This window comes from Gambusia affinis, linkage group LG02 (genome assembly GCF_019740435.1).
Source record: "Gambusia affinis linkage group LG02, SWU_Gaff_1.0, whole genome shotgun sequence".
Lineage (NCBI taxonomy): Eukaryota > Metazoa > Chordata > Actinopteri > Cyprinodontiformes > Poeciliidae > Gambusia > Gambusia affinis.
This window is the reverse complement of record NC_057869.1, coordinates 5,861,525-5,877,000: the sequence shown is the minus strand read 5'-3', so window position 1 is coordinate 5,877,000 and position 15,476 is coordinate 5,861,525. Positions and strand designations below refer to the sequence as shown.

Sequence of the window (15,476 nt, the reverse complement as noted above, 5' to 3'; positions counted from 1 at the left end):
GTCTGGTTATCTTCAAAACATTTTCAACAGTCCTCTTAAGTGAGGCTGATGCAAATATTTGTAATTTACTCTTCTCGTGGTCTGGATTCGAATGTGTGAAAAGTGTAAAGGTAGATTTAAATTTATTTTTTAAGTGTTTTCTTTTTGAATTTGATAATTACTCTTCTAAGGTTAATAATTATTGTAATTGTTGCTCTTACAAATAGGGATGAATGTATTCTTAGCAAGTTTTTACAAGTCATGCAACAACATAGCAGAAAGCTCCACTGTTCCACTTTCTGCTGACAGCTCCAATCATCCTGAAAACACATAAAATACATCAAACAAAATCAAAAATATGTCATTCTGAGGTCAAATACACACTAATAATAAAATACCTTAGCACCAGTCCTTCAGTCTGCTCTAGCTATTAAAGTACTGTAATTTGAAAGAAATGAATTTGAACAATAGATATCTAATGATATCTAATAGATATCTAATGATATCTATTCAATTCTCTTCTGAGAGCTCAGATTTGGGTCACATAGCGATTCATCACAGAATCACTCTTTCAAAAACAAAACACACAAAATGTGAAGACAGAAAGTCTTCTTCAATCTCCGTCCCTTTTTCTGCATCTCAGTCTGTCTCTCTCAGTCATTTCCATTCTGTTTGCAGCTCAACGCCCTCACCCTTTGTCCGTACAACTCTGTCCCGTCATCCTATCCGCTTCGACAGGGAGGGTCTCGCCAGACGCTCATTTGGAAATGGGTTGGAGTTGCATCAGTGACTCAATTGAGATGCATCTGAGGATGTTAATCTTGCTCTGGGCTGCTAAAGTTGTTGGTAATGTGGCTGCAGCTTCAATCAGAATGGATGCTGTTGTCTGTTTTGCTCCAGCTTGCTCATTAGAGTCAATATGATGTGACAGTAAGGACAATCTGCGGTGCTATTTTCTTCATGCTCCTGTTTCCTGTTGTGCGGCACTGCCAGACAAGTATTTATATTCAAAGTACCTTTGACAGCTGAACTTTTCCAAACAGAAATGTGTTAATGCTCATGACCTGCAGATTTTGACACATGGTGGTGTGCATTGGAAATCTTTAGATGAATGCGTTTTAGAAAAGTGTTTAAACTGTAATGCCTCTATGCTACATGAACTGAAAGTACTTATGTGCAGTCATAGTCGCCAGGACCGATACACTCCCACGGAAGTTTTATTAGGCCGAGTGCTAAGCAATGATGTAACCAGGAGTTGACCCAACTAACATTCAGTGTCAGGAAGGAAAGCCTACACATAAACTCGGTGAGCTCCATGGATTTCACTGTACAAACACATCAATGCTGCACACGTCAAGCTGTAATGACGCTGGCTTTTATACAATCAGTACCAACGATGTGATAAAGAAACCTGCTCATTGAAATTGAACAGCAAAAGTATATAGGATTTAATGTTAAACAAATGTCAGCTGTTGATCTAATAAATGCCTGATCGTTTTAGATTGAGTTTTTATGAATGAGAAAAATCAAAAATTTGTTTTGTAAAATAAAAACAAAATCACAACAAACAAACACCATGTCTGATCTGCAGTTTTGGCAGAATTAGAGAAAACAAAGAGAGGCTTCAGAAAATTAATGCCAACAAAATATCTATTTTTTTCTTAACATTTTCACTGTGATAAATGTTTTAACTAACTACAGTCCAGATCATAACTAGGTTAGATTCATATAACATAATTTTCTTCTAACTGATTCAAATTAAACTTGCTATTTACACTTTAGAGTCGCACCAAGCATAAATTATTTGCTGGAATAAAAGACCACAGTCACCCTCATATAGCTAAAATCCTTGAACACTTAACACCCCTCTGCCTCCTGCCTCTGCAACAAACTCTGCTGGCTGTCTTTTTATTTCACGGGTTAGAACAGCATGTCAAAGGCAACATTAAAGCTACTTTACAATGTGATTGACCGTTATTATCCTGCTGTGATCAAATTAATCTGAATGGGCTTGAAACAATGAATGATGATATAACAATCTGGGTGCCAGCCACTTGTCTTTGTAAAAGGAAATCAATTGGTATTTGGCCAGAACAAACGCCTGCACAGAGAATCCACTGTGGTGTGACGGTGCATTTTGAAGGTAACTGGCCATTGTCTTTGGAGAAACTAGTTTCATCATTTTAAAGATATGTTTCCAATTTCCATTCAGAGGTCCAGTAAAGTATATAGTTTTATAAAATTTTGAAATTACTTAAGGTCTCTAGATGAATTTGCCACTGCTTTGTGCAGAATAAAGGCTCTTCAGGATCTTTTGTATTTTTTTTTGTATTTCTTGATTGTCACAGATATGTTGAGATCAACTTCAATATACGCATTTACAATTTGACTAAGGGTTTTCACAAATATACAAGCTGCAGTACAGGAAAATTCAAGTCAAAACAAATCAAATCTCAGATGAGCATATCTTTGCATTTCACAGATAAAATTGAAGGATCGGTTTAATTAGAAACGTTTTGAGAAAATGACTGAGTCACTAAATCAATATCCTAAATGACCATAAACAGTTTTTGAGTATCACTTGCAAGAGACTGATGTGTATTTTGTGTCTCCTGGCACCATCAACAGTTGTACAGATATAAATAAGCATATTTCAAGGACATTTTTACAAGCGTTAGATATTTGGGTTTTTGTTTTCTTATTATTTTATTGTAGTCTATTTATATTCAGAAGCTGGTTAATTTTCCTGTGTTCATTGTGGCTAGAATTGCAATGCCATATAAGTTTGTTTTTATGTATTTATATTTTTAGTTTTTTCTCACATTCTTTTTCCTTTACATACAAATGTATTTTCTTAGATTATCGTCTTGCCTTTCCCTTTTGGTTTGAAGGTCCTTCCCATTTTTGTCCGGCTCCCTTGGTGTTAATTAATCTTGCTCCCTCAGTTCCGTTGCTTTCTCCCAGCCACAGCTGTTCCACATTTCTCCTGATTAGCTCATCTGGTTCTTTGTCATTGTCCACCTTTGCTTTAGTATAAAAGTTCACTTCTGTCCATTGGTCATTTATAAATTCTTCATATGTTAAACAGTCTGTTTCTCTTACCGTGGTTCCATGTCCTGTTCCCTTTGTGACAGCTCTGTAAGTGTTGTATTTTCATTATTAAAAATTCTCCACTTCACCTTTTTGCCTCTGCTTCTGCCTACATTTGGGTTTGACTAAACAAAACATGACATAACAATGCTCTGTTTGGGCTGACATGCTGCAATGCATTGAAATGTGTTCACTCTGCATTTCTGTTACAGAGATTCATGTCTTGAATTTTATCCATTTGAATTTTTCTTATTTTTGACCAAATTGCACAGTTTTAGATTTACACCCCCACTAATAAGGCGTTAGATGTACCTTGACAAGTTGCTAAGAATCCACAAGCTTTTGAAGTCCTCAACAAACTAGCAACTAGATATTTTGCAGACCTTAATGACAGAATTGGTACAGCTCATTTAAACTGGTCGATTTCCTTATATATCTCTGGCTAATAAAATGTCTAGAAATTGAAGAAAAAACTTGAGGTTGAAGCTATGAGTATGCCATCTTCAATATTAATGTTAGCCTTGGTCTATTCCAAGTGTTGTGGCCATTTATGCAAAATTTTTGTAGTTTTAATTTCTACCAATTTAATTTTGTTCTTTGGGTAGTTTGAATATATTTAAGTTAATTTAAAACCAAAATTTGTAATTAACTTTTATATTTGGAATTGTTTAGATTACGTTGCTAATTGTTAGACCCTCCCATTAATTTGAGTAATTAAGAACGTGCCAGGTGCTTGGTGGAGTATTGTTTGGTAAATGTCTGGTGTGGATGGGAGGAGGTTTTGTAAAATGATTTTTTGACCACTTTTTTATACCCTCAAACATTAAATTGAGATTATTTTTCATTTTGAGTAAGTTGCAAGATGTTTTTTAATAATTATTTTGTCTCTACTTTTACAATAAATCAATCAATTCGGAAGTACGTACAAACCAAAACCCACCTGTTACCACCCATGGCCTTTATTGGAAAATTTGGCTTTTTGGAGCAGGAAGGCCATGACACCGAGCTTAACACCCAGCTGTCCAAATTCTAATAATCTAAACCAAATGGTCAGCCTAAACTCAACTGGAAGTCAAATGTCTTCTGGAGAATGATTTTATATAACATGGATCTGTTTAGCAGGGAGTGATACAGATGTATTGCAGAAATAAAAACACCTATAAAGTGAAGGAGTATCTCCACATTAAACATGCAAAAAAAAGGGATTTTGAATTGTGTCGTGGAAAAAATTCTATTTCCAAGCACTGTTCAGGTGAAATCACTCAATCAGGTTTATTCATATATTGTGCACAATACAGAGAGCTTGTAGGACAATCAGTAATGAAGCAGGTCTGGATGAAAAGCTTGCTAAGCTCTACCAGGCAGAGACAACACATGAGTTTTATACCAACGATAAAGAATTAAACAAAGGGAGAGATAGTCTGGTTCTGACGCAGCTGTGGAAAAACAACTTCTAACCTTCTACATGAAACCCAAATAGTTCTTTTGGTGATAGTTCATAAGCATTTCATATGACATGACCAGCAAATGTGACCTTATAGTAATTTTTCCATGACAATTGATAAAGCCAGCTAGGGTTAAACTTGTTTAATGGCCCCTCTCTCGATCCTATCAAAATGTTCAGGTTATGCTAAAAAGTCAATACCATGAAACTAAGCAATAAAATGAGCTCCATGGTTTTTAAGAGGTCAATATTTCAACTGAACAACAGAAGGTTGTCGATGATTTCAAAAATTTGATTTTTCTGTGACATTTAAACACCTAACCTTGAAGCTGTAAGGTTAAATTTGCCTGGCCTGTGTAATTTTAATCCCTTGGGAATTATAGAAAACCATTCAACACTGTGTACTCAATTCTTACCACTAGTATTCAGTTATGAAAAAAAAAATTCAAAAATAGAATACTATAAGTTAATATATTATTGCTCTAGTGGTAACATATTATTGCTCTACATGTCTATGGCAATAGACATATTGCCATATGTCTATGGTAATATTCTATTTGTAAGAGGGAACAGTGTGTCCTACAGATATTTATCAGTTCTATACTTTAATTATAAAATCCTTGACATGCAAATCCAAAGACATTTACAACTATTTAATGTATGAGTGATTAGGTCAGCTGATAAATTATCCATGAGAGAGACCTGTAATGTCTTCTGCAAATTGGCTCTTGCAAACAAAATAAATTAAAAGCAGATGTTGTGACAAGCCAGATGGAGAGTGTAATATCAATTACAAATCCAGTCTTGCTCACCATATCCTTAGGAAACGCACCAGATAAATAGACCAAGTCCATTGTTTAAAGGAATTCCACCATTTTCAGACATCACTGTTTCCCTCTGACAGCGAACACAGCAACTTATTTCACACTTTCCACAATGTTTTTGATGACAGCAGGGAAAAGGGCAGGATGAGAGGGATTCATTGCAGGCTTGTGTTTAAAAGGTTTTTCATATCACAGTAGAATAGATAATGGAATAGAGGAGAATAGTATAGAATAATATCCTTCTGTCTTTTAAATGTGTGCCTAACCTTTTAAAAAATATGTGCTTCAAAACAAATTCATAACTTCACTGAATGTTTTTCTGTATGTAATGTTTTTAAGCGTTTATTCTTGAATGATGTGAAAAAATAACTGATGGAAAATGGAATTTAACTTTTAATGCTATGCTTTTTGTAAAAATGTTGGCTACTGAACTGCAATAACATTGATAAATACTACAGCTGTGTAAAATGTTAGTGTGTTTCAAGTCAGGTGATGAAACACTGCAGAATTGTAGAGGAAATTCACCCATCGTGCGTTTTTATAGATGTGGAAAATGTCGTATGTCAGAAAGAGGCCAGACTGGTATGAATGTGATGCATCACAAGTTAAATATTGTTTCAAGTTGATTATGTAACATTTTCATACGTATTGTTAAAATATATAGAGAGATTACATCTATAAACATTTAGAGTTTCATCACATACAACACCTTTATATTTAATTCTGGGTAAAGCTACTTTATGCTTCAAGAGTTCTGGATTTGAAAAGTGTGTATCGTAAATTTATTTTGAAGTTTTGTAAATCAAAACCATTCAAATTTTTATCAAATGAATTTCTGTGTCCCTTTTTAACCTGTCATGATGATGTAGTTTGATACAAAGTAATAATAATAAACGTGAGGAGTTCCTCATCTAATATCTTATATAATTACTAATAGAATTGTTTCTTGGCAGATGTTCAGTTTCTGCTGCAACAACACATGCAGAGTCTGTTTTGGCCCTCAATTGTTGTGGATGTCTGTAAACTAACAGTGCTGAGGCTGCCAAATATCCCCAGTGAATGATATAAGACATGTGGCTGAGTGTCAGCAAGGTGTTTGGATGAGCTTCTTCCGCTGAAGTCGTTTTGGTTACATCATCATCAGGTGAATGAGTGCCTGAACTGTGAAGTTAGTGTTGAGACATTGACAACCATTCAGCCAGACAGCTGGAGGTGTCCGTGTGACTTCACTGTAAGGAATTGTTCATCTCACGGTTACCGCTTTTTGACATGATGCTTATCCTAAGCCAGTGCTAGCGCTGGTTCAGAGCTGGGTTGTTTTTCAACAGCTAGAGAGTCCCAGTTGCATTTTTGTAAGTTCCTTAGAACTTACAAAAATCTTTTGCCTCAGAAGTAAAATGTTTTTACGAAAAGAAATTCAGATGTTTTTTATTGTTTGTAGGAAGGCTTGAATATGGAAAGGAGCTCTTTTGTATGTTATGGTGCTATATTTATAGAGATATAAATGTTTGTGCTAATGGCAGAGAAACAACTCACAGTTACAGGAAAACTGTTTATGCAATCTCATTGATAGCCATTATAACTATCATGTGCACGTTGTGGGGAAGAAGCTGTAGCATAGCAGAGAGTGAGGTTTACACAAGGTAACTGAACTTTCCTCCTGGTTCAGATTGGTTGTTTCTAACCAAACGGCATATTTCTGTAGATCGCAGTAGGACCACAGGGAGGAGGCAGAGGAGCTTTTTTTTCACCTTATCTGTCATTTTAAATTGTCATGACATAGTAACAGTTTTAGCAAGATAAAAAACATTTTTTGTAAACGTTATATACGGCAGCTTTAAGGGATCAATAACATTTTATCTATAGATATCTTAATGAATTGAAATCCGTATACAAAATTGTAATATATAATTGTGGTTTTTGTTTCACATTTTTTACTTATAAAAATGTTTTATCTGGAGAGAAATACCATCAAACTCACATTTGTGAGTTTGCTCTGTTTCAACAGTTTTTGTCAGCGATCCCAGGGCTGGACAGCAAGCCAGGCAGCATCATATTGAGCAGAGGAGGCAGGTCCATTCATCACTGGCTTATGTGGTTCCCACAGCAAATAATAAATTGGCAGTTGACAGATGTGGGTCGCTTTCCCAGCCAGGATGATAATCGCCAGCTATGCCAGAATCAGTATGCTCATGAAAGGTCCAATAGGTGCTAAAACAAAATCATTTGGAAGGAGAACAATACATTATAGTAAAGTTAAGGCATTTTCATCTTAAACATTTTAGACATGAGTTAAACAATGAAAAAGTGGATAATCTACAGATAAATTATTGTGAATATTCATCTACATCTCTTATAATGAGAAGTTAAAATGTCTAGCATGAACCAGAAAACAAAAATAAAGGGATATCACTCCACAGCAGAATCTGTCACTTTTAGAGATTTGGCATGGGCAGACAGACCGGCTTGGATATATCCCAAAGATCACATTTTTTACCAGGCATGTTTGGAGACTTGATCAAGAAGCTGGCATCTGGTAGTTTTTAACAAGTTCAGCCATCACACAGGGGAGGCAGTCACTATCCAGGACTGCTACATCCTTATGAAACTTAAATCCTTATGAATATGAGAACCCAAAGCATGCTCTGTAGAAACATACTGTAGCTATGTGACATAGTTGCTCACGACAAAGAGAGGTCACTCTATTTGTAGTCAGTTTTAAAGTAGCACATTGTTTTATTCACAAAATCACACAGCAACCAAAATAAAGTGACCATATTGACAAAAGTAAATGCATTCGACAGTTCAGCCTTTTGTAGGAGAATGAAATCCTTACTGGAACCTTTAACATAGTGTGGGTTATTAAAATATTTAACAAAGACCAAGTCTTCTGTACACATTTACTTTTGTTCTAGACCTATTTGATGTGTAATGTTGCTTTAGTTTCCATTATTTGCTAAAACTGAAAACAATCTGTCGGAAGGACTAAACAGTCATACCTATGTAGCTTTTAGGACATTTAGCTGCATAATGGTCTGGAATAAATTTGATGGCAGATTCTTGTATTTACTCATGTCCTATTTGATATTCGTTATTAATCCTCTGTTTTAGTTTGCTTTAGTTCTCCTGTGCCATGATTTAACATTTACATGGTGTCTGCCATTTCTGGCTCTTGCAGTGTCTTGGTTGTTCTCTCCCCATCCATTCAGCTGCAGCTCATTCAGTTAATTAGACTCACTTTTCATTGTTCCACTAATCACTCTTCCCTATATGAATGCTCTCTCTTTCATTCATTTCTTACCAGATCCTGCTGTTGGGTCCAGTCATGGTGCCATCTTCCTTGGCAAGTTTTGTTTTGACTGGTGGTGTGGATTCTGTTGCTGTCATTGATGTTTGTGAATCTTGAACTTTCTTAAAGTATTACTTCTCTCCAAGGGGCTAATTTCCATCTTTTTGATTATTTATTGATAATAATAATACAAAAACAGCCTCAGGCTTCTGCAGACGCACACAAAAAACTCTTGAAGTAGAGGGAAATTAAACAATTATTTGTAATTTGCAATCTCCATTGGTTCAACAGTTTTGACTAAGTTGAAGAGAGTTATCATAACGGTGCTATAAATGAAGTTAAGCTATGCTGAGCTAAATTGGCTAATTGTGTGACTAAAAATATTTTCCTGCACCCTAAGCCATTGGAACAATAAATCTAATGAAAATCATTTGCACACTATACAGGTACATGTGTTTTGTTTAGGTAAATCATTTTGTTATTTAAGTTTTGGTCTAATCTAAGACTACAGAGCATTTAGATTAAATTGTGATTTAATGTATCTCAATACACAACAATGGATAGGTTTACTAAAACATTTTACCAAATTAATAATCATTATGAATTCATCCCATTACTCTTCTACAGTTAAACATTATATTCACAAGCAATATGATGATTATTGCTTATGATTAAATAAATAAAGTTTACAATGTTTCTGGATATGATTTTAATTTAGTGATGGATAAAAAAAAAACCCAGTTCTTTGTGGGAAAATCATGCAGCTTTGTACCCACTTTGAAAATGAGCTCAAAGACTATTAGAGACATTTAATTTTCCCCATTGACAAGTTTAGGCATTTGTTGACAGTGACTAATTCATCTATTGAGTGTGAGCTAAAGGATGTAGCACACAATTTGAACTCAGATTATCCCTCATTTCTACAAGATGAAAATAGTCTTGTCACATAAAACAAGACAACAAATATGCCCCAAATACTCTTGCTGAACCATGTGATTGAAAAATATTGTTGTTGTCAAGCCTTAGGGAATTCATCTCCAGGGGAGTCTCACTGTATTAAACCTGTTTTAAAGAAAGTTCAGAAGGGAGCAAAGATAAAGTCCTTGATCTACAAATCAAGCAAAAAGCTGACAAACAATCAAAGATACAATGTTCTTGTTTCATCTTCAGCACATCCTCAGTGCACTCTATTATGTAAGATGTCATGAGCAGCTTTATCATTGAATTTTGTATTAAAAGTCGTGGAGTAGGTTGTTGAGGGACTGAGATGAATAGGACACATTATGCTGAATCAACACTTTAACTTGCATTAGCCTCAAAAAGAAATCTGTCATAAAGCATGGCTTGATGATCCATCACTTTTCTGAAACCCTTCTCCCATGTTTCCGCATAGTTTACATTAAACAGACAAATTTATTTAAAACTTGTTACCTCTTTTACACTTTTGTAGCTCTTTACAATTTTCCTATGCAGAAGATGAGTCTATTAGTGAGACAGAGAAGTTCCAGTTAGATGTTTTCATGAACTCATCGGAAGCAATGTCACTTAAATTTTAGGCTATTATGCATTTTAGCTGCTCTATTTTTTTTTAAAGTGGAATAAACATATATGATCACTGAATTCTGAAAATAAAAATTGGATTCATAAGTCTTTTGCAGATTTTCTCCAAAATTAACATTTGTTTAATTGTGCCAAGCAAGTTCCAAAGGAATAACACATAATCTTTGTGTGGAAATAAGCAAGAAAGTAACCGTGTATTTGTTTTTAGGTAAAGCTGATGAATTCAGTTTCAATTTTAAGTTTATATTCTACCTAACCCTGGTTTAGTGCTTATTGATTTAAAATACCAATCTTGATAATGTGATTGCAGTCATATATTTTTTCATGTTTATGTTGTTAAAAGTATGCAGTCTAATAATAAATGTGATTCATCAACATAAACAAACATACAAAAACTCGAGAATAGTCCAAGAAGGAGCAGCAGAACTGGATGAGTAGACAACAGACTTGATGATAAATGTGAGGATAGGAAGATCTGCCAGGGAGTGAAAGAAACTTGTAGAATTATAAATGCTGAAGATTATGATCAATAGTATAGAACCCAGCTAAATCTAATTAACAAAATGCAGAACAGCTGTGTTGAACTTTAATGAGGGAACTGAGAGAGAATAGCGATAGTACTCTGGGGAAAAAATAAAAACTAAATTAATAACAAACCCTATGAACAACATAAGTCAAAAATAAGTGGCAGTTTTAGTTCATGCATATGTTTAAAGAGAATCCAAAATGTTTTCATATATTCACATACATCTTGTTTTACAGGTTTTTTTTTTTTTTGCTGGATCTCGCAGAAAATGCATATCTTGAAAAAACATATTGTTGAAATAAAAAATTAAGGGTCAAAAACGAATATGAAATCAATGTCCATAAATAGTGTATGTAAATTTCTGGCTAGAATTGTATATTTGTTAAAATTCTCAGTGAAAAGCTCCCCATGCCTTTCTTTGAGTTTGAATGTGTTATGGCTTAATAGAGCAAATACTTATTGCTAATTTCTAAGCTGAATCCTCTTTTAAATATCAGCACTTGATTTATTTAATGTGTGTTTGTGCTCCTGTTCATATTATGGCTTTCTATTAGTGTATAAATATAACTGCTGCAGTAGTGCACTAAGCTGGAGATAATAAGTCAGTGTCATTGTATGTCCTCTGAGTGCCAGTCCTGTCTGCTTTTCCAACAGATCTGCTTTAACTTTGTTCCTCATGCGGTTATAGAATAAAAAACATCAACAGCAAAGATGGTAATATGGTAAGAAATCAAAAATTCATGTGGGTTGTTTCACAGAAAAGGCATTTTGGCACTTTTATTAAGAGTTAGTCATTCACAAAACATTAATTAAACCTCTAAAACTGATCTCAGTTCAATGAAATTGCACATTTTGAGGTTTTACCCCGTGAAAATAATCTTTTCATGCCTTAAAGTGTCTTAGATCTAACACTACCCTCTTACCTCCTTCAGTATGCAGAGATCAATAAATATGCAAATGAACTTAGCTTCATCTCTCTGCTGCTTGCCTGCAGCCCTGCCATACTACCCCTCTCCATACTGTATCCAAAGAAGCTCAGCCACACTAATCATTCCAAAGCACTGGCCAAAACCTTCAAAGTGTTTTTTCAAGTTGAAGAAGAAACTTTGAGTGCAAGCACAGAAGCAACAGAGAGGAACAAACACCAAGACTGACATGAAACCAAATAATTGGAAACAGAATATATGCAAACAGCTTTTTTTCTACACTATCAGAAAAATATACACTTTCAGTATTTTGTTTTTATTAGTTTGCTTTAATTTGCAACTATTTTAGCTTCAAACAACCCCCACAATTTCAAAATTTTACACAACTTTTGACTGTTTTTCGTGAGTAGCAACTGATTTTTAACAACCAAACAGCACAGAAATTTGATAAATTTTCAACTTTGACCAATATTTAAATATGCAGCAGATTTCAATATGATTTTTTAAATCTATTCTTGTTAAAGAACAAGAATATTCTAAATGCAATGCTTCCCAACACACTGAGCTAAACAAAAGACATATTAAATCTATTGCTGAAGATCCCTATAAAACTTTAAAAGGCTGAAAGTGTTGGATAATCACAGCTTTGACTTGTGCATGGCTACTCCACCAAATTTCAAGGCCTATTAAGAACCTGCATTATGTTCTGATACCTAAAGTTTCACAACTGCAGGTCTCAGTTTAACCATAGTACAAGGTGTTTATTCTGTGTGTCACCCTGGGAGTTTCAATGCTCTGGATTTGCACTTAAAACCTAAATGATCTCTTCAAATTGCAAATCAGCCTGTTTATTTGATTTGGACACTTGTTCTTTCAGCGTTTTGAGGAGCTGCCTTTAAGGATATAATTTACATAAGAGTGTTTCTGCAATCGCTTTGTCATAACATGCGTTGGGAAAATATACAATTTATTGTAATAGGTACAATTCTGAAGCAGATAGAGAGAGGGTTTTCAGTGCCAATTTTTAGGCTCTGTTGCCCTTTTCTAAGTTGGTGCAAAGCAAAAAAATAAATTTATATATGTTTTGAGTACAAATAAAGTGAATCAGCACCCCTTAAGTTCATCACTGTTCTTACTTTGCTTCAAAGATGCACAGATTAGTCCAGGTGTTTGTTTTTGAAAAGATATGAAAGAATATAACAAATATTTAATGTGAAAAGATGAAACAAGTGCCTTCAACCAGATGTACTCACTGACTCATTAGATAATTTGTGCCTGGAGCAATACTTCTTCTGCAAAGTAAATCTAGAGATTTGGACCAGCCCCGCACCACTAAATCCTGCCAGTCTGCCGCTTCACATGATCAATAGCCATGAACAGAAGGGAACTGGAGGCTTGCTTTGCTAAACTTTTGTAACATGCCAACTCATTTTGGTTGGCTCTTCCCATGTATTCTTTAATCTTATTGGCCTTAGCTCCAATTTATTCATATGTGTTATAAATAAACTGTCAGCTGAGAAACTGCAATACAAAAGGAGAACTGTGCAGATTACTGAATATGAAAAGAACTTGCAAACACATTTTAAATTATACAGTCCTTGTTGAAATTCAGATGAAAAGGCATGTATTGTTTTTAATTTACAGTCTGGTGGCAGTGATTATTTGTATTGTCTATGTTTTCTAGGAACATCATCAATGTTGATTTCTTGTTTTGGATGTCAAATATCTCCTGAAATTGATCTGACAGAAGATCAGTAGAGAGTTTCATTTAATGGACAGATTCAGGTGTCTCAGTTTGAGCATGCTGCCAATTAGCTTTCTTATAGCAGGATGCTTCTTCTGTTGTCATAGTATGATTGAAGATGGTCTAACGAACAATTTAGCTACATCAACTGAAACTGTAGATGTCATCTCACCTTGGATGGCCTAAGAAGTGTTGCAGTTTGCAGCATTTGCCCATCACTTTTTATCAATCTACCAGGTCTAGTCAACCGTCAGGTCCCAGCCTCACAATCACTGTCATATATAACTGATGGGTGCATAAAGATAAAAACCCTGAAACATCATTGATTTGTTGCAGTAACAATGCAAAAAAATTTATGCCGTTACAGAATGTAATCCACTGAACATTAGCCATTGCACAAGAATATTTTATATAATCGTAATAATAACAAGAAACCTTAATTCCAATTTCTGCCTTTATTTATTACAACTCTGACTGCAAACAGTCAGAGCCACTTCCTTTGAAAAGTGGCTCAAAGGAAGCCTCTGACTGTTGTATGACAATCTCAGGTTTCTGTAAATATTTAAATTTTATGAAGAATTCAAGTTCTGCTTTTACTCAAAGCTTTCAATAATTTAAGATATTTTCTTTTAATGACCACCAGTCTTTTTGTTGGAGTGACTGAAATTAGCAAGTGAGATCCCACTGAGTCACTGGGAAGAGGGTACCAGCTTGCTTAAAGCTGAAAATAAACAATCAGATCCAAACGTTGTTTACTTTGTTTTTTATACTCAAATAACATTAAGTATTGTTTTTGTTACCCTCTAATTATAGCAGTAATATTACTTTTTCATATCAAAAAAAATTTCTTCAGTATTCATTTTGCTTTTTTTTAATGTGGTATCGCATTTCTGCGCTAAAAAGAATATGGAAATATGATTTGAGATTTTGGGTTGTGGTTCCAGTTCCACCATCAGCTCCCCAAAGCTCTCTCTCAAAACAAAAGAGAGGGGCTGCATATATGCATTTAAATTGCTTCATCTGGTCCTTGATCATATTTTTATCAACTTTTGGCTGGAGCTGACTGAGCTGAGCTCAGCCATTGAAGTGTGAAGGTTGTCAGAGTACACATTTAAAGTGACAGCCAGATTGTATTTTATTTTTTTCTGAACAGCCACTCGTCTCAATGCTGGCAACTTTAAGAAAGCATTTATGTTGAAATTATTCCCTACCAACTGTTAGAAATAATATCATATCTAATATATTGGTTTTAAATAACTATAAGCGGAGATTCTTTTCTGGCGACAGTTTAACAAAACATCCTGTACGAGATATTGATTTTATGTTTTGACATGAAGATTTGTTGACAGGTTTGTGAAACCTAACATTTGTACTTATGGGACTTGATTCAGTTTGATTTAGGTTTCAGAGACAGTCGATCAATTTATTTTTTACTTTTAGGTTAATTTTTATAATGTTTTTAAATTATGTCTTTTTTGTTTTCTGTAAGATCATATGTTCTGTCTCTCCATATCTCGCCTGAAAGCATTTATCTTTAATTCTTTATTAACCAGTTAGCCACTGGTTTCAACTCTTTATTAATATTTAATTGTTTGAGTATTTTTTCAGCTATGATTATATTTAAGCTTCATTTTATTTATTTTTTTGTTGGGAGGGTTAAACTACAGATTGCATGGATATAATGAGCCTGTCATAACTTCTTATTGATGAGTCTGAACAAGATACGCTGTGATATGATTTGTTAAACTGTCACAACTAAATTCTGATTTAGTTGTGCACTATGGCATGCTGGGTAGAACTATTGCTTTGCAGTAAAAAGGTCCTGGATTCAAATCCCATCTCTGTACATGAAGTTTCCATGTTCTCCTTAGCATGTGTGGGCTTAGATTAAAAGTGTCCTCAGGTATGATTGTGGATGATGGATGAATTAAGGTTTTGCATGTAATCTCAAATATCTTTTTCCTCTTTTTTTCAAATGTTACCCAAAACGCTTCTTTTCAAAATGGGATGAAGCAAAATATTCACACCCGACATCTGAATATTGGGACTGAAGTTTCTAAGTAGCTCTATGATAATCATTATGATTGCAGGAAA

At 34.6% G+C, this 15,476-nt stretch overlaps 1 protein-coding gene across 3 annotated transcripts in view; it reads left to right on the top strand.

Moving 5' to 3' along the window:
• The first annotated feature begins 3,061 nt into the window (after positions 1-3,061).
• Positions 3,062-15,476, top strand: part of LOC122845908 (gonadotropin subunit beta-1-like) — a 91,659-nt gene continuing 79,244 nt past the window's right edge. For all 3 annotated transcript variants that reach the window (XM_044142465.1, XM_044142458.1, XM_044142474.1), the window contains exon 1: positions 3,062-3,117. The gene's annotated coding sequence lies outside the window, so the exon portion shown is untranslated. The remainder of the gene's footprint in view (positions 3,118-15,476) is intronic.